This window comes from Phascolarctos cinereus, unplaced genomic scaffold (genome assembly GCF_003287225.1).
Source record: "Phascolarctos cinereus isolate Bilbo 61053 unplaced genomic scaffold, phaCin_HiC Scaffold_2;HRSCAF=192, whole genome shotgun sequence".
NCBI classification, from domain to species: domain Eukaryota; kingdom Metazoa; phylum Chordata; class Mammalia; order Diprotodontia; family Phascolarctidae; genus Phascolarctos; species Phascolarctos cinereus.
Window position 1 is genome coordinate 320,640,087 of NW_027555625.1, and position 26,390 is coordinate 320,666,476.

Consider the following 26,390-nt stretch of genomic DNA (forward strand, 5'->3'; position numbering starts at 1 on the left):
AATTTTAAATGGGACTTGAAATCTAGATTATGGAAGCTATAAATGCCCCCCCCCTTTATGTGTTACCTTCCCCTGTTAGACTGTAAGCTCCTTGAGGGCAGGGTTTGCCTTTATTTTTGCTTTTATTTTTATTTATTTATTTATATTTGTTATATTTATATATGATATTATTTTATTTATTTATATTTATGTATATTTATTTATTTATTTTATTCCCAGCACTTAACATGGTGCCTGGCACATAGTAAGCACTTAATGCTCATTGCTTGCCTGCTGTCTGCCTGTGGACCTTTTACAAACATCCTTGGTAAAATCAATAGAACATCAAATTTGGATGTTGGGACTAAAGCTTACAGCCATGATTCTGGGGCATTCCAATCAGGGTCTTAGGTCTTGTTGGCTTTCGGGAGAGTCTCTGTACCTGCTCCCCAGGGCCCTTTTTTCTTCACATACTGTCAGCGGTTCTTGGTGGTGGGAGAAGGAGAAGAGTGAGGGGGTTAGGAGGAGGAGCAGATGTGACTCACATGAATGAAAGGGCCATGAACAGAACTGTGGTTAAGAGCCTTGCCTTTGGTTGCGAAAGAAGTCAGCTTGCTATATCCTAACTGCACGTGATTCCCGAAGGCATAGTGGCAGATCTTTTCTGCATTTGCTAAAATGACTCATTACTTGCAAGTTACTTGTCTTGTCTGTACCCCAGTTTCCCCACCACTGCGTTTGGCATAATATGCTTGCATATTTAAGAGTCATACCGAAGGGTACATTTCCGGGGAAGCAGAACAAAAATTATACAGCAACAATAGGGAAATCTCCAAACTATTATGATTGTGTGTGTGTGGTGTGTGTGTGTGTGTGTGTGTGTGTGTGTAGTATATATAATTACATATGTGATGGATTATAAACTCCATGAGGACAGGGACCATTGTGTAGAGGAAGAAGCATTGGATTTGGATTAGAGTCCAGAGGATCTAAGTGTGTATCCTGGACTCTACTAATTACTACCAGAGTGACCTCAGGCAAGAGACCTGACTTCTCTTGAATTTAGTTTCCTCATTCATAAGTTCCTGTTTTGCATTTATTATTTTCCTTTATCCCCACAAGTACCTAGCCCAGGACTTTCCTTATAGCAAGAGTTCACTAAATGTTTTTCGAATTGAATAGAAAAACATCAGGGAAGATCAAAATATCTTGCTGCTGGAAGGGGCAGAGGGAGAGAAGAGACAAAGAAAAATGGAGACATCCTGGTAACTGCCCCCAATGAACCTCTTGCTCCCTTCCTCTAGGAACCACTGGTTCCTTCTTCCCCTCCACACGCCATCAGTTTCCTTCTCTCTCTCACATTCTCACTGGCCTGAGTTCTAAATGTGCTCAGATCCAAATGAGGACAGGGTGAGTGAGTAAAGTTGTATATATGGGGATATTCTCATTATTTGCTAACACCTCATTTCCATTCCCAAGTCTTTACTGAAAGTTGACTTTCTTCTAATCACCACTCAATTTCATCTGATTCATTCATTCAGTAAGTTTTTATCAAGCACCCTCTGCTAGATGACGTGGGTGAAAGGAAGATGAATAATTTAATGCAACCTAATTAATAGAATCATATTTCTATAACTCTTCAGGTCTAGAAAACACTTTCCTCATGACAACTGTGTGAAGGAGAAGGTAAGAGGATTATTATCCCTCTCAGATGAGGAAACTGAGGCCCTAAGAGATTAAGCAAATTATTTGAGATGGCCTAACTATTAAGTGTGTGAGGCAAGATTTGAGCCTAGGGCTGCTGATTCCCAATATTTAAGAACTTATGAGATGCCAGACTTCATCAGGAACATGTATGACCACAAAATGAGATGGGCCAATAATATAGAAAGAGAAAGATAACCCCAGACCCTGCATCCCTAGCTACAAAATATTAAAAACAAGCTAGTGGAAGACCTGAAGTGTGTTGGACCTATTGAAGAGAGTTAGCATGATTCAACAAAAGACCATAGGATTTGGATGGTCATTTCTACCTGTGCATCTTTTGGGATGCATCCTTTGGGAAGTCACTTTGATGCTCTGGGCCTCAGTTTCCTCACCTGTAAAATGAGGGGGTTAGTTCAGATGGCATCAAAGAGTCCCTATCAGCTCCAGATCTAGGGTCCTGAGATTTTCAGAGGTAAAATTAAGCAAGGGTCATTGACATTTCTTATTGCCTCCTTCTGTCCCCCAAAATTTGACTTGAAGTTCTTATAGAGTTCATCATTTTCCATCTTTATCAGTCATCTTATTCTATCTGGGAAATTAACCCAAAGCCATGAGCGTAGTAGGCATTTAATAAATTCACTTGAATTGAAATGAATTTAATCTAATTGAATTAGGCAGCCCAGAATGTATTCTTAGTGGATGGCTAACCCAAGTCCTTGGGTAGGTCTTACTAATGAATTCAAAAGCACATAGTAGGAAGGAAATGACAAAGCTAGATGATTTTATCTGCCCCTTCCTCACCCGGGTCAGAGCATGTCTAGATTATTATGCTTGATTTGGGGTACCATATTTTAAGAAAGACATGGATAAACTAGTAGAGAATGTCCAGAGAAGGATAATCAGGATAGTAAAGGGCTTCAAGATGAGCGTGAATGACTTTTTTTAAGGAACTAGAGCTGGTTAGTCTACAGAAGAGAAGACTTGGGGAGGAGCATATTCAAGTATTTCAGTAATTAAAGGATTGTCTCATAGAAGAGGAATTAAACCTTCTCTGTTTGTCTCTAGAGGCCAGAACCAAAAGCAGTGTGTGAAAGTTGCCAAAAGCCAAATTTAGATTTGATGTGAGGAAAAATATCCTGATGATTAAAGCCACACAAAAGTGGAATGAATTGCCTCAGAAGACAGTGGGGTTCCTCCTCCCTAAAGTTCTTCAAGCAGGAAGCTAAATGATTTGGGTAGATTGCAGAGGGGATTCCTGTTCCAATGCAGATTGGACTGGATGGGCTCCAGGGTCCCTTCTATCTCCAAGAATCTGTGTTGCTACCAGCGATGAGTGCTGCCCAAAGGTGGTAACTGCAGTGAGCAATGGCTGATGGGTCATCTGTGGTCATCTTGATGTAGACGTACTCAGAGGCCTCAGCTACCACCCAACCAGGAGGCCCACAGCTCTGCAGCCAGAAAGGTCAAAACCACTTCTTCAGACAGTAGCCTCCCTGCCAAAGAGGAACAAGGCAAGTCAAATGATTCCATCAGCCTCAAAAACTGGAAGTCTGGTTGGGGAAGAGACTTGCTGAAAGCAAGTCAGGAGCAAAGTGAATGCAGGACTAGAAGCTTCTGAGGACTGATGGCATTGCTACCTGATGCCAGCAACATAGTACGTCTCCCCACCCCAGTAAAGCTTTGTGGGAAAAGGTGTTTCTGGGAATGTAAGAGAGGAAGAAGAATCCCTGAAAAGGAGAAACCACCAGGTGAGAGAGTTCAGAATATGGAGTATTCCGTTTATGCTTAGCACAGTTGGTGCTTAACCAATATTTGTTGACTATCAACTAGAAGTGAGAATCTGGTAACATGGGATGTGCAGTGGGCCTTTCAGGGTTGAGGCCCGCCTTCATAGTATCCTATTCATATGGCCTTCAGCACATCATTTGATTTCTCTGGACCACATAACATCGTAGATTTAGAGCCAGAGGAGACCTGGGGGTGCCTTCCTCTTTGAAATGAGGATAATAATAGCACAGAGATACTGTGAGAAAGTGCTACGTAAGGGGCTTTATAAATATGGGCTGTTATTTTCATCATCATCATCGGTGCAACAGCAAGAAAAAGCAATGGATTCAGAGTCAGAAAGCCTGAGTTCAAGTCTTGCTTGGGCGATCCACTATAGACCTCAGTTTTCTTATCAGCAAGAGTGAATTAGACCCTCTAAAGCCCTTTACAAGCTCTAAATTGTGTGGCATTATGGTGCTTGTGAAAGAATGGTAAGAGGCATAATATGAGACAATAGAAAGAGCTCCCAGGACCTGGAAGCAAGAGGTAATGGATGGTAAATGGCAACTTAATCAATCAATAAATGTTAATTAAGTACCTACAGTGTGCCAGGCACTGTGCTACATGTTGGGGATGCAAAAAAATACAAAAGACAGTCCCTGTCCTCAAGTTGCTTACAGTCTAATGAGGGAGACAATATGTGAACAAATATATACAAAACAGATTATATAGAGGCATACCTTGGAGATAACGTGGGTTCGGTTCCAGACTACCACAGTAAAGGGAATATCGCAATAAAGTGAATCACAAGAATTTTTTGATTTCCCGATGAATGTAAAAGTTATATTTACACTAAACTGTAGTCTATTAAGTTTGCAATAGTATTGTGTCTAAAAAATGCACATGCCTTAATTTTAAAATACCTTATTGTTTAAAAAAAGCTAACTATCATCTGAGTCTTCAGCAAGTTAACATCTTTTTGCGGTGGAGGGCCTGCCTCGATGCTGATGGCCGCTGACTGACTGATCAGGGCGGTACTTGCTGAAGGTTGAGGTGGCCGTGGCAATTTCTTAAAATAAGACAACAGTGAAGTTTGCCACATTAGTTGACTCTTTCTTTCATTTGAACACTTAGAAGCCATTGTAGGGCTATTAATTGGCCTAATTTTAATATTGTTGTGTATCAGGGAACAGGGAGGCCCAAGGAAAACAGCCCATTGGTAGAGCAATCAGAAGTGTACCTATTAAGTTCAGCCAGTCTTGTATAAACATGCCCCAAAACAATTACAATAATAACATCAAAGATCACTGATCACAGGTTACCATAACAGACATAATAATATTGAAAAAGCCTGAAATATGAGAATTACAAAAATGTAACACAGAGACGAGCTGTGAGCACGTGCTGTTGGAAAAATGGTGCCCACAGACTTGTTCAACAAAAGGTTGCCACAAACCTTCAATTTACATTTTTAAAAAATTGTATTGATTTGTATTTTTAAAAAATCTGCTAAGCACAATAAAGCAAAGCTCAATGAAACAAAATATGCCTATACAAGATAAATGAGAAGTAATTAAAAGAAGGAGAACACTGGAATTAAGTGGGGTTAGGGAAGCCTGTCCAAGGTGGGGTTTTACTTGGGACTTAAAGGAGGCCAAGGAGGTCAGTAGTCAGGGTGAAGAAAGGAAAGTTTCCAGGCATGAGAGACAGCCAGAGTGAATGCTGGTAATAAGAATTTACTATGTTCCAGATCTTAGTTTGAATCCTGCCTTAGACACTGACTAGCCCATGTGACCATGGCCAAGTCATTTAACCTCTATGAGCCTCAGTTTCCTAAACTGTAAAAATGGGGATGAGATTGTGGTAGAGAGCAAATTAGATAATGGAGTAAAATGCTGTGCAAACCTGTTTGCATATTATAAATGTAAGTGATTTTTGTGAGCTTTCTCAGCTTCCTTATGGCCCTCTAGGCATCAAGAGGGAATATGTAGCCAGCTCAGTCACTTAAGTTGCAATGTCCATGGCTGTCTTTGCTACAGAAGCTAGAAGAGTTAAATAGATGAAGAAATGACAAGATAAATTAACTCATACTGGTGGCTTCATGGTTGTCCTAATGGAAGGATCAGCTGCCCATTTCTGGCGAATTCTCCCCAGTGCCAAACATGGGTAGGCTTTTTGGGGGCCAGAATTGGGTTCTGCCAGTGAGTTCCTCTTCTCTGTGGTGTCAAGCTGGATTTGGGGTTGTGTGTGCATCTGTGTGTGTCTATTCAGTGAGGCCACCCCTATGTCTCTTCTCTCCAAAGAAGTTGTTTCCAACTTTTCCCCTCTCATGTGACAACAACAGTGCCTGTGGCTTCATCTCTAGCCTGGGAAGAGGAGAGGTTAAGAGGAGGTGGGTGAAAGGAGCCCTGTCTCCCAAAGAGAGTGTTGAGAACACTGAGGTCAGGCTGAGCACGGAAGGAGGGAGTCTGTCTGGGGATAGAAAGGGCAACAGTGATGTGCCCTGCCCTGCTAACTAACATATGAAAAGTGAACTGGTAAAGAGGACTGAATAGCACAAGCCTCAGATGGAACGAAGAGATCATAGCATCATAGATGTAAAGAGGGAAAGAGCCTTGGAGGATGTTTGCCAGTTGAGAAAACCGAGGCCTAGATAGGTCAGGTGAGTTCCCTATGGCGATGCAGGTCACAGAGAGCAGACCAGTGACGCAAACCAGGTCCTCTGAGTCTGAGTCTACTCCTCTTCCCACTGCACCACCACGGTGTAGGAATTGCTCCAATTCCCTCCCCCCCCCCATCGAAGTGGTTCAGAACAGAGAATGAACACTCAATAGCACAGTGACATCAGCACACACGGACACAATATTTTGTACTTTGAAAAAAAACACAGAATTAGTAGATTTTTAAGCATACTTTTGCCAGGTTCCTCCACTACCCTTATTGGTATGTACTGAATCATTTAGGAAATGAAATACAAGCCCCATGGGAAGGAATATGAGGAAATTTTCACTAATTCAAGCTAATTGGAAGGAAGGTCGATTTGACTTGGGGAAAGGAGAATTGGATGGTAGAGTGTCAGAGCAGAGCTGCAAGGGCTCTCGTAGGTCAGAGAGGAAATATACAGACCAGCAATGGACACACCAGGAGATATGGCTTCATTAAAGGCACGCTGCAACTTGATGTCAGAGCCTGGCCTAAGAACCAAGGTCTCCTGATCTTTCCATCATCTTGTGATGGTCCTGGATTAGAGGATAAAAGAATTACAGCATGAAGTGGTGGGAAGGAAGGAAGGAAGGGTGGAATGAAGAACGAAAGGAAGGAAGGAAGGAAAGAAGGAAGGAGGGAATGAGGGAAAGAGGAAAGGAAGGGAGGTAGGAACAAAGCAAGCAAGCAAACAAGCAAGCATTAAGTTTCTACTATGTGCAGGTTCTGTGCTGAGCACTTTACACATACATCATTTGATCCTCACAACAACCTTGGGAGGTAGGTGTTATCATTAGCCTCATTTTACAGTTGAAAGCGGATAACAGCTAAACGACTTGATCGCACAGCTTGAATAAATGTCTGAGACCAGATTTGGACCCCAATGCTCTATCCACTGAGCCACCTAACTGCCTCCACTCATCTAGAAAAGAGTAATGGATTGGGAATCAGAGGACCTGGATCGAACTCTCACCCTTGCTGTTTACTGTCTGCGTGACCTTAGGCAAATCATTTTACCTCCCTGGGCCTCAATTTCCTCAACCTAAAATGTGGGGGTTAGACAGGATGGCCTCTGAAATATTTTCTGACTAAAGATCTATGATCCTATGATACCATGGTCTGGGTTCAAATTCCAGCTCCTCCATTCATTAACTGGGTGGCTTTGGGCAAATCATGTCCCTTCTCTGGACATCAGTTGGTTCACATGTAAAATGAGAGGGTTGGCCAAGATGACCTCTTGGGTCTAAATATGTAATCCCATGAATTGATGAGACTCACTGGGACTCCTACCTTAGACAACAGTGAGAGGTCGAGGCATGGACTTAAGCTGAGCCTAAGATCACTATCCTCTTTCCTTTTGAAGAAAAAAGGTTCTGAGGAATGATTGATTTCCCCCCACAAAAAAAAAAAATAGTGGTTTCTTTTTGCCTGGGCCATGATAGCAGCAAAGAAGAAAGGTGGGGCAGGGATTTGCTCAAGATATCCTGCTGTCTGTGTGGCTTTTGGAAGTCTCCTCTGTCTCCTGAGATCCCATGAAAATTCACAGCAAAAGATCTCTTCAAGGTCAAAGACATTCTGTTTTCTAAGCAATGTCATTATTTTTTCTGAAGCTACTTTCCAAGCATATTCTCCTCATTTTTTTCAGTCCCTCAATGGTTTGGGGCTGTCAATTCACTATTGTTCTCTGATTCAATCTGCCTTTTATATTGCTAGCAGAACAATCTCTACACTCAGAAATCTTCCATGGCTCCCTATTGCTGCTGATGTGAATTTGGCCAAATTATTTCACCTCTCTTGGCCTCAGTTTACTCAACTGAAAAGTAAAAGGATTAGCCTAAATGACATAAATGTTCATCCTGGCTCTGAAACCAAAGTTACTATTTCTTCTTTTTTTAAAAAAAATTAATAGTATTTTATTTTTCCAATCACATGTAAAGACAGTTTTCAACATTCATTTTTTGAAAGATTTTAAGTTCCAAATTTTTCTCCCTCCTTCCTTTTCCTCCTCCTCCCCAAGACGGTAAGCAATCTGATATGGGTTATACATGTGCAGTCACGTAAAACATTTCCGCATTAGTCATGTTGTAAAAGAAGAAACTGAACAAAAGGGAAAAAAAAAACATAAAAAAGTGAAAATAGTATGTTTCAATGTGTATTCAGACTCCATCAGGTCTTTCTTTGGATGTGGAAAGCCTTTTTCCCATGAGTCTTTTGGAATTGTCTTGGGTCATTGAATTGCTGAGAAGAGCCAAATCTAACACAGTTGATCCTCGCACAATGTTGCTGTTACTATGTGCCATGTTCTCCTGGTTCTGCTCACATCACTCAGAATATATTCATGTAAGTCTTTCCAAGTTTTTTTTTCATGAAATCCGCCTGCTTATCATTTCTTACAGCACAATAGTATTCCATTACATTCATATACCACAACTTGTTCAGACATTCTGCAATTCATGGGTAGCCCCTCAGTTTCCAATTCTTATTGCTTCTTAAATTCAAACTTGTCCACCTCTTCTTCTAGGCCTCCATAATATAGTTCCAGTTCACCTTCTCAGTCTTACGATACTGTTCTTTGTGATTTCTATGTGCTTCTTCCAAAATGGACTATTCTCTACTTTTCAAACTTGTTCTATGCCCTCCAGCTTCTATGTCTTTCCTATTCCTGTAATGTTCTCTCCCCCTTTTACCTAATGAATTTCTACCCTGTCTGCACCTACCCTTCCTTAGAAGGAGACAACTACCTCCCCCAGGAAGTCTCTCCTTAATGTCCCTCCATCCATCATCAATCACAACCCACCTTTTGGGAACCTCATGTATTTAACCTATAATTGTGTGTTTTGTATTTAAATCTGTTTTATCCACCTACGAGACTGTGAGCCCTATGAGAACTAGAAATTTCTTATCTAAACTTTTTGTTTCCCCTAGTTTCAAGTCCAGGACAGCGGACATAGTAGACACTTAGTAAATATTTATTGAATAAATGAATAAATTGAAGATGGCCAAGTGATCCCCACCAGTCCCACTGGAATACGGGAGGGCAGGTTTGTGGAAGGAAATGGGCTAATGGTGAAGTCAGATCTCATGGCACCAAAGTCAGCACTCCAAGTTCAGTATATCCCTATATTATACTCCCTAGAAATCTGGAGTAGGGGCACTGTTGTTTAAATACAGAATGGAGAGCTGTTCAGGAGAGGTCCTTAGAGAGGAACCCAAAAACCAATTAGAGCAGCTGTGGTCTAGTGGAAAGAGCACCCCATTCAGGAAACCTAGGTTTGAGGTCCTGGCTCTATAACCTGTGACCTTCGGTAACTCTCTTAACTTTTCTGCAAATTATAAGAATTCCTCTATAAAATGAGGGACTTGGGATTAGGTGATGTCTGAGACCTCTAATAGCACTTATAATCTGTGACCTGTGGGACTGTAGGAAATCCTTACTGTTTGAAATGAAGGTAGCAGGTTGAAAAGCTGTACCTGGCCATCTAACAGATCTGCACAGCCAGTGAGGAGGACTCTGTGGTCAGGGCCGGCCTCAGAACCACCCTTCTAGTCCATATCCTGCTCTTCCCCAGCCTTAGAGTTACCAGGCTCTCCTCACCCTTCCTTTCCCCATCCCCCAGGGCCATTTCCCCCCTTCTGACACTGCTGCTTCATGTTATTCATCCTTCCTACCTCATCAGACTTTAGAGATTTCACAACCAAAACCCTAAAATAGTCATTCTTCCATTTCTTAGGCCGTCTCCCTCTGATTCAAAATTTCCCCTTTCCTCCATCTCCTTCCCCCATTACACCACACATGCACAAAGATGCTTAGGTGGGCAGGTATCATATATACATGCATATGCACATGTGCACATACATGTATGTGTACATATTATATACAAACTCACACCCTTATACACATTTTCACACACTGGCTCATTTATAAACACACAGTATCTCACAAATGCTGACAAAAACACATCCTCTTGCATGTACATGACTTCCTAGACTAACACAGACACATAAATCTTTAGTACAAATACATATATAAACTCCCACACTTTCTCACACCCATGTATAAACTTACTCACCGTCAGATATTCATACACATCTAAATACTTTCACATACAGATTCACACATTTATATGATATTCTTATAGATATTTTCCTACACATACTCTTACACACAGTTCTCATACATAGACACTCATCTTTATATATGTATAAAATACATTTGTAAACACATCTAAGCACACAATACTTATGCACATAAATTTGCATATACCCAAACTCATATGAGCACATTTTCATACATAAACTTCTCACATACAGGCACTCATCCTCACACATTCATAGAACCATACAAATTCATACTCATGCAGACATGATTTTTATACATATACACATATGCAAAATCTCTCGTACAAGCACACACACACACATGCACATGGACCCATAATTCTTATATACGTATATACTCAAATACACATTCTCTCACACACACAAATCCAGCTCACAGCTTTGCTGGAAGCCTTGAATGCTTCCTCTGGAGAGTTGCACAGTTAGCATGTGAAGTGCTAGTCGTCCTGTTAAAATTAGAAGGCAAGCAGTAGGTTGCCTTTGCAACCCGACTGTGTGGGAGCAATGAAGCCTAGTTTTGTTTATTTTCTGAGGTGTTCAAACACTCAACTGAAATTATTATTTTGAAAAGAAGTGTCCATGGTGAAGAGAAAGGGGGGATGAAAAGGGGGGAGGTGGAGAGCTCTTTGGAAAGATTTCAGACCTCAGCAGGGTCCCACCAGCATCCTCCCCCTTCCTGAATCCCAGCATCCACTGCCTGCCCAACCTCCCCTCTGCAAACTCCTAGTGGGCCCATTCCCTACCCCTCAGTAATGATGGGAACCATATGGACATGCAGGTGGCCTCCCCACAAACACCAAATGAATTCAGAATGATCACCATTAACACAATTAATACCTGGCCCATCGACAACAGCAGAGCCATTAAATTAAGAGGGAGTCTATTTCCCGATCTTCTGGCCAATTTTCAATGGAAACAAACCAAAGGAGAAAAACAAAATCTGCCTTTCAGGGCCTGGACCAACGCAGGAGATCACAGCTTTGGGGTCTCTGGGTTTTTTCCCTCGAAAGTGGGCCTGATCATGGGGAATACCTCTGGTGGTCGTTTGTATTGGCGTAACATGCCTGGGAGGGCCAGATTCTGCCACAATTAACTTCGGGGGTTACCTCTGGGTTGTACTACAGGCTTGAAGCCTACAGGATAACTGGATGCAAATTTGGCCTCAAGAGGCATCATTTTATATAGTAGATAGAGGGCTGAACTTGAAGTCAGCAATATGCGGATTTCAATCCAACCTCACAGACTTAATAGCTTCATGACCCTGAGCAAATCATTCAGCTTCTCTGCTTCTCCGGTTCCTAATCTTTAAAATAAGGGAGTTGGCTTTGAGGCTGTCTAAGGTCCTCCCTGGTTCTCCATTTATAATCCAATGATCCTTTGAGCCCGTTGTCCTTCCTGGATCACTGCAACCCCCAGGATAAGAGGGTGGAACAAGCCCCAGAGATGGCCTGGAGCCCCAGCATCAGAATCCCCACATCCCGTACACAGCTCTTAGGGATTAATTAGGGCGAATAATAATGATCTTGACTGAAATATTGTGGTTAATCTATGAACTCATTAATGGGGGTTGGAGGTACTCTCTCCAACACACAGATCATAACTCATCCATGTCTGTCCATCCCATCTAACTCTCATCTTTGTTTGTCCACAAATTTGCCACAGAGGGCCCACTCAGTGTGCTGGGAAATCCTGCTTGCTTTCTCTTGACATCATGGAAATACCAGTCGAATGGATGACCAGTCCATCATCTTCATCAATTTCACATTACTTTCATAATTCCAATTGCTTGACTCCAAATTTTCTTAATTCCTTGTTTGCAACATTTTACTACCTACTTACACTCATTACCCACCTCTCCACTGTCCTCTGGATGACACTTATTCTCAATTCTTTGGACATAGTGGTATTCCATCACTCATAGTCATAGACTAATGCTAGTTGAATATGGCTTAAAAAAGAAGGGCCTAGACTAGGGAATGTCTAAACAAATTGTTGTGCATGACTGTTAGGGAATATGACTTGTGATGACATAATAAATATGATAAAGAGGAGTGTGGAAAGATGATATGAACTGAATCCAAGTAAAGCAAGAAGAACCAGGAAAACCATATATACAGTAACCACAACAATGTAAATGGATAAAATGACATTAAATAATCAAAACTGAATATTGGAAATAATTATGAACAAGCTTAGCCTCAAAGAAGAGATACAAGAAGATAATCCTTTTTCCCACTTCTTTGCCAATGTGGGGAGCTATCAGTGTGTAATACTGCAAATGATGGAATACTTTTTCAATATGCTTATTAGTTTGGGTGACTTTTTTGTTCTTTCCTTTTTAAATGTTCTTCATTAAGAGAGATAACTATCTGGGAGGCAATAGAAGGGAGAATGTAGTATCCTCAAAATAACTTTGAGCAGTACTTATAAGGGGAAAGCTGGTTCTGGGAAAAGAGGGCAAAAACCTGTAATGGTGTGAAGTGTTTTCATGGAAGGATAGAACGTCCTCACTTGACTTTTGAAGAAGTCAAAGATTAGGTAGCTTCAGCAAAAAGAGAAAAAAAGAGGAGGGCACAGATGCAGTAGCCAGTCTGGTCCAGTAACCAATCTTCTTTGGTCTCCACCCATCATATGTTGCCTAGGCAGGATTGGTCTGAGCTCTGATTTGTACTAGCATTGGCTCTGAAACTGACTGGGCTGGTTTGAATTTTCTGCTAGGCTGAGCTGAGCTCTGGGTTGGGCTAAGCTGGCCTTGGCTCTGAATAGGGGTCAGGTTGCCTCTGAACCAGGATGGGCTGGTCCCTGAGCTGGACTGGATTCTGTACTGGGCTAAAAGGCAAGTTAGAAGGAGTGGCCAGTGGCAAGGGAAAATTATATCATTTTCCTTTGTCCTATTTGAGGAGACTTAGTTTCTCTCCTAGGCCTTGAGTAATTATCTTTTTGATGACATCTTTCCACTTGATTCTTTTCCTTCCAGGGCCTTGCTTTTTATAAGTTTTATTTTGGTCCCATTTTGAGAGCTTTCTCAGTGTTCTTTACCATTTGGGGAGTTATGACCCATCTCCTACCCCATCCCTGGAGATAGCTGTTGGCCTCCTCTCTAAACTTCTCAATTTGGGACAGGGACTGTTCACCCAACTTTTATTTAATTATTTTCTCCTAATTGATTCTCTATCTTACTCCCCACAGAAGATATTCCAAACCTTTTCTTCCTTCCTCAAGCCCCTTACAACTTCTATTGCCTTTCTCTCAGCTGAGGACTCTGCCTCTTACTATACTGAGAAAACTGAAGTCATTCAACATGAGCTTCTTCTCCTATTTTCTTCATCTCAATACCCCTTGCCATCATTTCTCATTCTCTACTTTTGTCCTAGTCTCTGATAAGAAGGTGGTCTTTCTCCTTGCCAAGGCTAATCCATGTGCACATTCACTACATAACATCATCTCAAGAAGATTACATAGATTATAAGCTCAATAATTCCCTTTCTCTCTCTCTCTCTCTCTCTCTCTCTCTCTCTCTCTCTCTCTCTCTCTCTCTCTCTCTCTCTCTCTCTCTCTCTCCCTCCTTCCCTCCCTCTCTCATTTTCACCCTCTCCATATCTACTGGTTCCTTCCCTAATGACTTCAACCATGCTCAAGTCTCCCCACTCTTAAAAAAAAAGAACTTCAGTAGACTGTACTATTTCTCCTTCAAGCTATCATGATATAGCTCTCCTTTTTTTCTCAGCCAAATTTGAAAAAAAAAAGTTCTATATGTATTGTCACCACTTCTATTCTTTCTCCTCAACACATTATAATCTGGCTTTTCACCTCGTCACTCAACTCCTCTCCAAAGTTACTAATGATTTCTTAATTGCCAAATAGAATGGCCTTTCCCCAATCATCTGCCTTAGCTTCTCTGCTAAAGCTTGACACTATCAAATGCCCATGCTTTCCTCCCAGATATTCTTTTGTCTCTGGTTTTTCATGAAACTCCCACTTTCCTGGTTCTCCTCCTACCTGTCTGACCACTTACTCGGTTTCCTTTGTTGGTTTATCATCCGAATCACCCTCCTTAACTGTGGATGTTCACCAAGTCTCTATCCTAGGTCTTCTTCACTCTTTACACTCTCTTGGTAACCCCATCAGTTCCCATGGATCTATTTATCAATTCTATGCAGATGACAGATAGATAGATAGCCAGACAGATAATTAGCTAGAGATAGATACAGATATGCAAGGAAAAATATATGTACATATACATACATATATATTCTATGTGTCCATCCACATATATGCATCTATGCTTGCATACATGTATGTTACATTAATTATACATATACACAAGAATAGATACATATATATAGATATACACATAAAACATATATATATATGTATGTACATATATGTCAGCAGGAAGTATAGACATGCATGTTCTATTGCATATTCATATATGTATAAATGTATGTATACATGTAGCATATATGTATGTGTGTTTTCTATGTGTGTGTATACAACTCTTCTGCCTACTGGAAATTTCAAACTTGATGTCCCATAGACACATTAATCCTTTCCCTCAAATCCTTCCCCTCTTCCAAACTTCCTAACTTTTGTTAAAGACACCACCATCTTTCCAGATTCCTAGGTTAAAAATCTCAGCATTATCCTGGACTCCTCATTATCCCTTCACCCCACACACTAATCCATTTGCCAAATCCTGCCATTTCTACATTTCATATTATCTCTCAGATATGGCCCATTCTGTCCACGCCCACAACAATGGCCTTGGTTCAGGCCATCCTCACTTCTCTCCTAGATCACTCCAACAGTTTCTTGATTGGTCTTCCTACCTCAACTCTCTCATTGCTCCAATCCATCCTATACCCTGCTGCCAGAGTGGTTCTATCAACATCAATGGCTTCCTGTTGCCTCTAGGATAAACTCCTTTAACTGTTAAAGCCCTTTACATCTAGTATTGGATAAATAGGGTTTTCCACAGGGTGTCAATATCAGGGCAGTGCTTCCTTCTCACAGTAGTAACCATTCAATTAGTAGCCCTCCACTGGCTTCTGTAACAGCGCAATGTTACTGCCCCAAATTCCCCCATTGAGCCCCTTATTGCGGTAACTCTCTCTCTCAGAGCCTGGACCATCCCCCAAAAGCACAAGAGCGAAGATTAGATCTCCTTTTCTCAGCATAATTTTACCTGCTTTCAGGCTCCAACCCCAATTGTTTTTTTAATAACTTTTTTAATTGCTATCTCCTGTTTTTGCATTGCCTTCATTTTCTTTTTTAATGAATTTATTTATTTTAAGTTTTCAACATTCGCTTCCATAAGATTTTGAGTTTAAATTTTCTCCCCCTCATCCTCCCCCTTCCCCAAGACAGCATGCAATCTGATATAGGTTCTACATATACATTCATATTAAACATATTTTCACATTGGTCATGTTGTAAAGAAGAATTAGAACCAATGGGAGGAACCACAAGAAAGAAGAAACAAAACAAAACAACAATAGAAAGGAGAGCAAATAATATACTTCCATCTGCAACCAGACTCCACTAGTTCTTTCTCTGGATGTGGATAGCATTTTCCGTCATGGGTCTTTTGGAGTTGTCTTAGATTGTTGCATTGCCAAAAAGAGCTAAATCTATCAAAGCTAGTCAACACATAATATGGCTGTTACTGTGTAAAATGTTCTCCTGGTTCTGCTCACTTCACTCAGCATCAGTTTATATGTCTTTCTAGGTTTTTCTGAAGTCTGCCTGCTCATCATTTCTTCTAGCACAATAGCTTTCCATTACGTTCATATACCACAACTTGTTCAGCCATTCTTCAATTGATGAGCATCCCTTCAATTTCCAATTCTTTGTCACCACAAAAAGAGCTGTTTTAAATATTTTTATATATGTGAGTCCTTTTCCCATTTGTATGGGATACAGACCTAGAAGTGGTATTGCTGGGTCAAAGGCTATCACAGTTTGATAGCCCTTTGGGCATAGTTCCAAATTGCTCTCCAGAATGGTTGGGTCAGTTCACAACTCCACCAACAATGCATTAGCCTTTCAATTTTCCCACATCTTCTCCAATATTTATCATTTTCCTGTTTTGTCATGTTAGCCAATTTGATAAGTGTGATATGGTACCTAGAATTGTTTTGATTTGCATTGCCCTAATTAATAGTGATTTAGAGCATTTTTTTCATGTGACTATAGATAGCTTTAATTTCTTCCTCTGAAAACTGCCTGTTCATGTTCTTTGACATTTATCAATTGGGAAATGATTGTATTCTTATAAATTCAACTCAGTTCTCTATATATTTTAGAAATGAGGCATGTATCATAGACATTGGATGTAAAAATTGTTTTTTCAGCTTTCTGCTTCCTTTTAATCTTGGTTGCATTGGCTTTGTTTGTGCAAAAATCTTTCAAATTAATGTAATCAAAATCATCCATTTTGCTTTTCATACTGTTCTCTATCTCTTGTTTGGTCATAAATTTTTCCCGTCTCCATAAATCTGACAGGTAAACTATCCCTTGCTCTCCTGGTTTGCATATAGTATCAGCCTTTATATCTAAATTGTGTACTCATTTTGACTTTATCTTGATATACATTGTAAGATGTTGGTCAGTGCCTAGTTTCTGCCATACTGTTTTCCAGTTTTCCCAGAATTTTTTGTTAAATAGTGAATTCTTATCCCAGAAACTGGAGTCTTTGGGTCTATCAAACAGTAGATTACTATAGTCATTGACTAGTGTGTCTTGCTTACTTAACCTGTTCCACTGATCCACCACTCTATTTCTTAGACAGTACCAAGTAGTTTTGATGATTGCTGCTTTATAATACAATTTAAGATCTGATACGGCTAGGCCACCTTTCCTTTCATTTGTTTTCATTAATTCCCTTGATATTCTGGACCTTTTGTTCTTCCAGATGAATTTTGTTATTATTTTTTCTAGCTCTATAAAATATTTTTGGTAGTTTGATTGGTATGGCACTGAATAAGTAAATTAACTTAGGTAGAATTGTCATTTTTATTATGTTAGCTTGGCCTACCCATGAGCAACTGATATTTTTCCAAGTAGTTAGATCTGACTTTATTTGTGTTGATAGTGTTTTGTAATTGTGTTCATATAGTCCCTGAGTTTGTTTTAGCAGGTAGACTACCAAATATTTATATTCTTTACAGTTACTTTAAATGGAATTTCTTCTTTCTATCTCTTGCTGTGGGGCTTTGTTAGTAATATGTACAAATGCTGATGATTTATATGGGTTTATTTTATATCTTGCAACTTTGTTAAATTTATTTCAAGTAATTTTGACTTGATTCTCTAGGATTCTATAAGTATATCATCATATCATTTGCAAAGAGTGATAGCTTTGTTTCTTATTTACCTTCATTTTCCAATATGTGCCTCCGCATGCCCCCTACCAGAGAGATATCTCACATCAAGAAGAACAAAAAAAGAGGGGGGGGGGATAGTTCAGCAAGTCTAACTAAAACATAGAAAAAAGTCTAATATTATATACGTATAGTGTTCCACACCCATAGCCCCTCACTTTTTCAAAGCAATGAAGCAGGTACTTTCTGAAATCTCTTCTTTGGAGCCAAGATTGATTAATAATATTTGACTGATGAATAATACTTGATTAATAATTTTCCTGTTTTTGCAGTCATTGTGTATATTGTTTCCTTGTTGGGCTTACTTCATTCTCCATCAATTCATCTATGTCTTCCCATACTTCTCTGGATTCATGATAATCATCATTTCTTAGAGTCAATGGGCAGTTACTTTGTTTCCAGTTCTTCACTACTACAAAAAGTACTATTATAAATATTTTGACACATATGGAGCCTTTCTTTTTTACCACTGAGCCTATCATTTTATAATTTCTATTTATCCTTAGTCACCCCAGATATTTTTGCCATCAGTAAAAATACTTCCAGTTATAGTTGTGCCAGTGTGGGCAAGAGACTAATCCTCAGCTGGGCTTGGCTGGCAGATTTCACAACCCATGAGCACTGATAAATGGAAAACTCTGTTCCTGTAGACCCTCCACTGCAAGCTTTCACAATCCTCTCCCAGCAGAAGCACACAGAGTGGAAGGGATGATTGGAACCTGAGCAGCCTACATTGAGTCACTAATCAGGCAAAATGCTTCTTGCCAAAAAGGCAGAGGCCTTCTGCAGCCAGCCTGGTGACAGATGCCTGTGTACCCCAAGCACAGGTCTACCCTCACACACTAATGGCTCTTCTGTGACTGTCAGAGATGCCAAGCGGTCATGAGATTGCTCAGCCATCTACTCAAGTCAGGTAGTCTAAGAATGTCTCCGGTATGAGTTCATCTGTCACCCCTGGGGAGGGTCAGAAAACTATTTAGCAGAACTGGGTAGCAGTTGTAAAGACAGGTAAAGGAGAAAATTAAGTCCTCCCTTCCAAGGATGCATGTCAAGGGAAGATTTCTTGGAGGTAAAAGATGTCATAATTGCTTAATATTTGGCCATTGTTTAAGGGTTAATGCTGTCTACTTAAGATTCTATTTCCCTGAAAATTGAGCCATTTCCTTGGAAACCCTGAACCCAGAAGCCTGAACTATTCCCAGTCCTTCCCTAAATCTCAGCCTTCCAGCTGTGCCTCACATAGCTTCCAGTTCTCCAGCCTCCTCACATCCTAGTGCCCAAGTTTGGTAGGCCAATATAGCTTACCAGTGCCTCTGGGCTCTGTCACCTCCCTTCTGCAGCTCTGCCCTCTGCAGCATTGTCTCCCCAGGGCTTCAGGCCATGGCAGCCTACAGGCATGCACACTGGCTCTGGAGGAATGAAGGTCAATGCTGGATACCAAGGACAGCAGCTGCTGTGTCCTGTCTCCCCTCCTCCGTAGACTCCTGAGTGAAGGCCCTCAAACCAGAGGACAGAACGCCTGTTCAACTGCTGAATTCCTATCCACTCTCTAACACTGAACTGAAAGGTTGCCTCCTACAGACCACAGAGGCCACTTTATTTTAACCTTTGGAATGTACTTACCATGTAATATTGTGTATCATAGATATTATGTCTGTGCCTTATCCAGGGGGATGCTGGTAAATGTTCAACAACTGGCTTTCAAGGGGGGGAAAATGTATGCAAGACACTCTTTTGATTTTAATTAGCATTATTAACATTTTCTTCATCACTTTTTTTTTAAAGAAAGAAACAAGCATTTATTAAGCACGTTCTATGTTCCAGGCACTAAGCTAAGTGTTGTTGTAACACTTCAGTCATTTCAGTCACGTCTGACTCTTTGTGACTCCATTTGGGGTTTTCTTGGCAATTATACTGGAGTGGTTTGTCATTTCCTTCTCCAGCTCATTTTACAGATAAGGAAACTGAGGCAAACAGGGTTAAGAGACTTGCCCAGGGTTGCACAGCTAGTAAGTGTCTGAGGCCAGATTTGAACTCATGAAGATGCGGCTAGACAATGTTTAGACAATATGTCTAGACAATGAACAAAATAAAAAACCTATCACTGACTTGTGGAGTGTGCTGATAGCTAAGTATAAATGCTGATGGTATGAACTGTCTCCAGCACCTCCCTACTCTTATCCCTTCCAGGCTCAAGACTGAAAGTTAAATCATAGAACCACAGAAACTGAGTTAGAAGGGACATCAGTCATAGAATCATAGAACATGAGACCTGGAAAGGCCTTACAAGACCACAGAACCCAAATCTTTTATAGAGGAGGAAACTGAGACCCAGAGAGCAGAAGAACCTTGACCAAGAAGGACAGACCCTGAATAAGTAACAGACTCAGGAGTAGAATGTGGAGGGGGTGGGTCCTGACTCCAGCTCAGGGCTCTCTCTACTACATCGTGCTGCCACAGGTACCATAGGCTCTTGGGGATTATCCCTCGGGATCAGGGCAATGGAAGGGGAGAGACAAGTTTGACTTCTCTGGCCTGTAGCTGCTTTGTCACAGAATCACTGAAACTCAGAGTTGGAAGGGGTATCAGAGGCCACTCCACTGATGGAGTAGTGAGGAAGTGGGCTCCAAAAAGGACTCATCTCCCATCTACAGATGGATAGGTAGTACAGGACGTGGCCTAAAAGAGGAAGAGCTAGGTCAAAATCTAAATGAAGAGAAATCTACACATTCACACACTCTCTAAGTGTAAGGAAGCTCATCCTCCCCAGGCTGAGTTTTGTTCTGGGTACAATTTTTCATAATGCTCTCTCATAATCCTGCCTCTGTTCAAATTAATTTTTTATTGTTTTTGTTGTTTGTTTATTTATTTTGGGGTTTGGGGCAATGGCGTGAAATGCTACTGATTCATATTGAGCTAGAAGTAAAATAAAACTCCTGATATTTTCAGAGGAGCTGCTATCAAACCTATCCTGTGCTTGTGAAGATTTTTTGAGTGGCCTTGTAAAACTTTACACTTATTGCTATAAATACATTGTATCAGATTGAGGTCTGATATGTATCAGATATGTGCTTCAACATGTCAACTATTTTTCTTAACTTTATGCCATCTGCAAATTTAATAACTAGGCAGCCAGGTAGCACAGTAGATAAAGCTCTATACTAGATTCAGGAAGACCTGAGTTCAAATCAGGACTCAGATATTTACTAGCTGTGTGATCCTGGGTAGGTTGTTTAACTGCTATCTGCCTCAGTTTCCTCATCTGTAAAATGGCAATAAAAATAGCACTTACCTTGCAGGGTTATTGTAATGATAAAATGAGATAATAGTTGTAAAGTGCTCTGCAAACCTTAATGCACTATATAAATGCTAGCTATCATTATTGCTGTTGTTGTTACCTTTATCATCTACTCTTTTATCCAAGATATTGATAAAAATGTTAAATAGTAGCCCAGCCATACCAGATCCAAAATTATATTATAAAATGACAAAAAAATGGGAAAAGGCCAGAGTTTTTTTAACCTTTTCTGCCTTTGGACTGCTTTGGCAGTCTGATAAAGCCTATGGACTCAGAATAATGTTTTTAAGTGGATAAAATTAAAATACACAGCATTGCAAAGGATATCAATTACACTAATATTTGGTTATCAGAATTTATGTTTTTAAAAGTTCACAAATTTCAGATTAAGAACTCCTAGGCTAGCATGACCTAACCTTGATGAAGATAAGATTTCATTTTCAGATTTTTTTCTGGACTTTATTACCATTGCCTCTTCTGGACATTCACTAACTATCCCCTTAATAAAAATAGGAGCTAGAATTTCACCAGTAGCAAAAGTCTAACTCACCAGCTTGGAGTTTGCAGGCTCCATTCTCTTCCATTTTTTTTAATATTTCGGGCATCAGTTGGCCTTCTCCAGTCAGATAGTCAACAAGCATTTATTAGGCCCTTACTATGATCCAGGCACTGTGCTAAGTACAAAAAACCACTCCACTGGCTCTAGGCAATGGTCTTAGCCTTCTTTTCTATCCCCCCCTTTTTCCTTAGAACAGCTATAACAAAAAGACTTTAAAAAAAAAAGACAAACCTTTTTCTTGACATTATCTTCTTCAACACCAGCTCATCCCAAATTTTAGAACTCCTGACATTATTCTTATATTTACCCCTCTTCTAGCTCCCCTTGTTCTTTCTCAGCCTTGCCTTCAGACATCCACTTGGCACAGGAATCTGAGGACCAGCCATTTGGCCACCTGGGGAAGGGACAGACAAAGATTCAGCCTTCCTACTCAAAAAGAGTCTTAGAAAAGAAAGTCCCTAGCCCACTTTGGGAGCTCTAGGTGCTTCTGCAACATAGTTACCCTTTTCTTTTCAGTTCCCAATCACAGAGGCATGACCAGCCTCTGACTGCACCACTCCCCAGTACATCCCATTTTTTTCCAGAAGGTGGTCTTAGGACAACAGCAATCTCTACTCACTGTGCTCCTTGGCTGAAAGATGCAATGAAAAAGGGCTACAGGACCTCTGTTATCACCATGCCTGTTAAGCCCACTGCTAAGTCTGTAGGATCTTACTCATTTGTGCAGATAAATGGAGATTCACACTCTGCCACTGTCATTAGCACAAATAATAATCTGGTTCTGAGCTCTACCCAAATGTGCTTACACAGCAAGGCAACCTCTAGTCACAAGGGCGGAGGTTTTGACATTGAAAGCCGGCCTTGAACCAAGAAGTTTAGCACCTCAGAGGTCAGCTGGTTCAAGCCATAGAGGAACAGGAATCCCCTTCACGAAACCCCTGAGAAGTGATGATCCCAAAGAAACTCTCACTTGGACAGCATCTGTAGACTCAAAGCATTTAACTGAATTTGCTGTGTCTGATCATCACAATAATCCAGGGAATTTGGTGCATTTTTATCTCTGTTTTAGAGATAAGGAGGCTGAAGCTCAGTCTTTAGGGTTTCCACAGTATTTCTTCAAAACAGGAGCTAGTTACACTGTCATGACTTTGGGAATTAAAAGGATTGCCAGGAGCAATCAGTGCACTGACTTGCCTAAAAAGCTAGATGGCACCTTGGATAGAGTTCTGGGCTCAAGTCAGGAAGATCTGAGTTCAAATGCAGCATGAGACACTTGCTAGCTGAATGACTCTGGGCAAGTCACTTAACCTGTATGCCTTAGTTTCCCCAACTATAAAATTGAGATAATAATATCACCTACCTCCCAGGGTTGTTGTGAAAATAGAATGAGATAATAGTTGTAAAGTGCCTAGCACAGTATCTGGCACAGGGATGGGAAACCTGTGGCCTTGAGGCCACGTGTGGCCCTCTAGGTCCTCGGGTGTGGCTTTTTGACTGAGTCCAAGTTTTACAGAACAAATCCTTTTATTAAGGGGATTTGTTCTGTGAAGTTTGGATTCAGTCAAAGGGCTGCACTTGAGGACCTAGAGGGCCCCATGTGACCTCAAGGCCCCAGGTTCCCCATCCCTGGACTCTGGCATAAAGTAGGCATTTAATAAATACTTGTATCCTTCCTGTCTCCCTTCATCCTCAAATACAGCTACTTCTTTCCTCCCCTCCCTCCCTTCCTTTTACCCTTCTTCCCCCCCTTCCTTCCTTGTTCTAACTTTTCCTATCCTTCTCTACCTCCTTCCCTTTCCTTTCATTACCTCCCTATTTGCCTCTCTAGGAGAAATAAGGATTAGGCCTGTGAGTATTGCCATCAAGCTAGGTCCAGTTTGCTCTCAGCAAGTAACAGGAGATGAGGAGAGAAAGCAGATGGTTGATAAATAAATGAAATTAATGTTATTAATGGCAATTAGAGTAATGTCCTTATTATCATTATCATCATTATCATAAACATACCAATCTGGGCCTCCGATGAGAATGTAGCCATTAACCACCCTTCACTATTTCTTTTCCCACCCCCTTGGTAATCTACACTAACTTCAGTCTGGTGACATTTCTATAGGGTTTTGACAGCCATGATGCCATGTTTTCTTGTACCTGAGTTTAGGATTTTCTTGGGCCTTTATTCCTGCCTTTTTTTTTTTAAATAGTAAGGGACTAAATAAGTGCACTCCCTCTGCCTCCACCCAAATTCACCCCTTCCTTTACTTCTTTTTTTTAAAGTATTTTTTATTTTATTTTTTTCCAATTACATATAAAGACAATTTAAAACTTTTTTTTTAAATTTTGAGTTCCTAATTTTCTCCCTCTCTACCCCCTCCTAAAGACAGTAAGCAATCTGATATAGATTATATGTATGTAATCACGTAAAACATATTTCCATACTGGTCATTTTGTGAAAGAAGAAACAGGAAAAAAAACATTTAAAAATACAGATAGTGAAAATAGTATACTTCAATCTGCATTCAGACTCCACAGTTCTTTCTCTGGATGTGGATAGAATTTTCCATCATGAGTGTTTTGAAGTTGTCTTAGATCCTTGCATTTGCTCAGAAGAGCTTAGTCTATCAATGTTGGTCATCGCACAATGTTGCTGCTACTGTGTACAATGTTCTCCTGGTTCTGCTCACTTCACTCAGCATCAGTTCATGAAAGTCTTTCCGGGTTTTTCTGAAATCTACCTGCTTGTCATTTCTTATGGAACAATAATATTCCATTACATTCATATACCACAACTTGTTCAGCCTTTCCCCAATGGATAGGTATCCCCTCAATTTCCAATTCAACCTTCATATCTTTTCACCCAGACTATTGTACAAGTCTCCTAACTGGCCTACCTGCCTTCAGTCTATCCTTTCTCCAATGAATGTTTCACCCAGCTGAGTGAAATGTCACCCCCTCTGTTCAAAAATCTGTAACGGATTCTCATGGCCTATTGAATAAAGTTCCACTTAAAGACAGCTTAGAGTAGTCTGAGACAATGAGTGGTTTAAGTAGCATAGGCAGGACCTCAGCCAGAGTCTTTCTGAATTTCAGGCCATCTCCTTCTTGACTATGCTGAATTACCTCTCCAATATCCAGCTTAAGAAAATAGATTTCATCAGATAAGAATCCATGGAAGTGAGAGCATCTAAATCAGGCTTTGAAAGCAGGGAACACATTCAATAGATGGAGATGAGAATAGAAACCATTACAGGCACTTGGGACAGAGCGAGCTAAGGCTGGAGTCAATTAGATTGGTTAGAATGTATAGTACATGAGAAGAGCAGAATGTAGAAGATGAGTCTGGAATGATAGGTTGGAGCCATGTTATAGACACACACACACACACATGCATGTACAAATGCACATCCACATACCTATACATATACATATAGACATAGATATACACACATATAAACATGCACTTACATACATATATCTACCTATTCCATACATTGAGCTTGAAGCTGCTTTCTTGTAACTCCCACTCATTATTTATGGTAAGAAGACCTGGGTTACAATACTGGCTCCAACACTTGCTAATTAGATGGCCAATCACTTAAGCCCTCCGATCATCAGTTGTGCAATAAGTTAAATAATACTATTTATATTATACTTTCTATCTTTGAATTTCCAACGCTTAGACCAGTACCTGGCACTAAATAAATGCTTGTTAGTTGATTGAATAATTGATAAGCTATTTCACAGAATTATTGTGGATAAATCATTTTATAAGCCTTATTATGCTAAAGAAATATAAACTATAATTATCACCATTGATAGGAAAAGCCACACCTTTCCCATTTCTCTCATCTCACCTTCTCAAGCCTTTCTGTTCTTCCTCATCTGTCCAGGACAATCCTAGCACCTCCCAAATAGGTCAATCAGTCATAGTTACCAACGAAGGGCCAAAACTTCTAGGTGCTCCTCTGATGTCTTTAAGGAGGACATCATGGTACAGTGCATGGAAGGAGCAGTGGATTTGGGGCCCCAGATTCTGGATGTCACTTACTACCTGTCTGACCTTGGGCATGCAACTCACCTTCTCTAGGCCTCTTGTTTTCTATTTATGAAATGAAAGGTTTGGACTAGATGGTCTCTAGGTTTCTATCCAGCTTTAAAACCTAGCTCCTAAGATCCTTGTTCCCCCCTTCCCCCCACACACACCTTGCCATGCATTCTTCTAATGCACAGATTTGACTACATTATTCTTCTGCTTGAGCAGAAACTCCAATCTCCACTGCCTACTGGAAATAGCATAAATTCCTAGCCTGACACTCATGACCCTCCATAAGCCAGTTCCAACCTATCTTTCAATCATATTCCCTTTATGTCTCCAAGCTCTTAGTAATAATAACAACAATAACAATAACAATAGCTAACATCAATATAGCACTTAATGAGGGAGCTAACTGGCACAGTGGATAAAGTGCCAGGCCTGGAGTCAGGAAGACCTGAATTCAAATATGGTTTCAGACGCTTGTTAACTTGTAATCATGGGCAAGTCACTTAACCCTGTTTGCCTCAGTTTCCTCATCTGTACAGTGAGTTGGAGAAGGAAATGGCACACCATTCCAGTATGTTTGCCAAGACAACCCACAAAGGGATCATGAAGAGTCAGACATGAATGAAAAACAACTTCACAACAATAATAATACATAGCACTTTAAGGTTTACAAAGCACTTTTCATATAACATCTCATTTGATCCTTACAGTAACCATGTATGGTAGGTGCTATTATGATCCCCAAATCATAGATGAGAAACCTGAGGTGACCAAAGTCACCCAGCTAGTGCCTGAGGCAGGATTTGAAATCAGGTCTGCCTGACTCCCTAATTCTTTCAT

The 26,390-nt window shown here is 40.5% G+C and overlaps 1 long non-coding RNA gene across 11 annotated transcripts in view; it reads left to right on the plus strand.

The window, feature by feature from the left end:
• Positions 1 to 2,746: 2,746 nt before the first annotated feature.
• Positions 2,747 to 26,390, plus strand: part of LOC110211471 (uncharacterized) — a 74,168-nt gene continuing 50,524 nt past the window's right edge. For 7 of the 11 annotated variants that reach the window (XR_013484802.1, XR_013484803.1, XR_013484804.1 and 4 more), the window contains exons 1-2: positions 2,747 to 3,434; positions 8,317 to 8,496. This is a non-coding gene — a long non-coding RNA (uncharacterized LOC110211471). The remainder of the gene's footprint in view (positions 3,435 to 8,316; positions 8,497 to 26,390) is intronic. The other 4 variants (XR_013484798.1, XR_013484801.1, XR_002325405.2 and 1 more) reach the window with 3 other exon arrangements.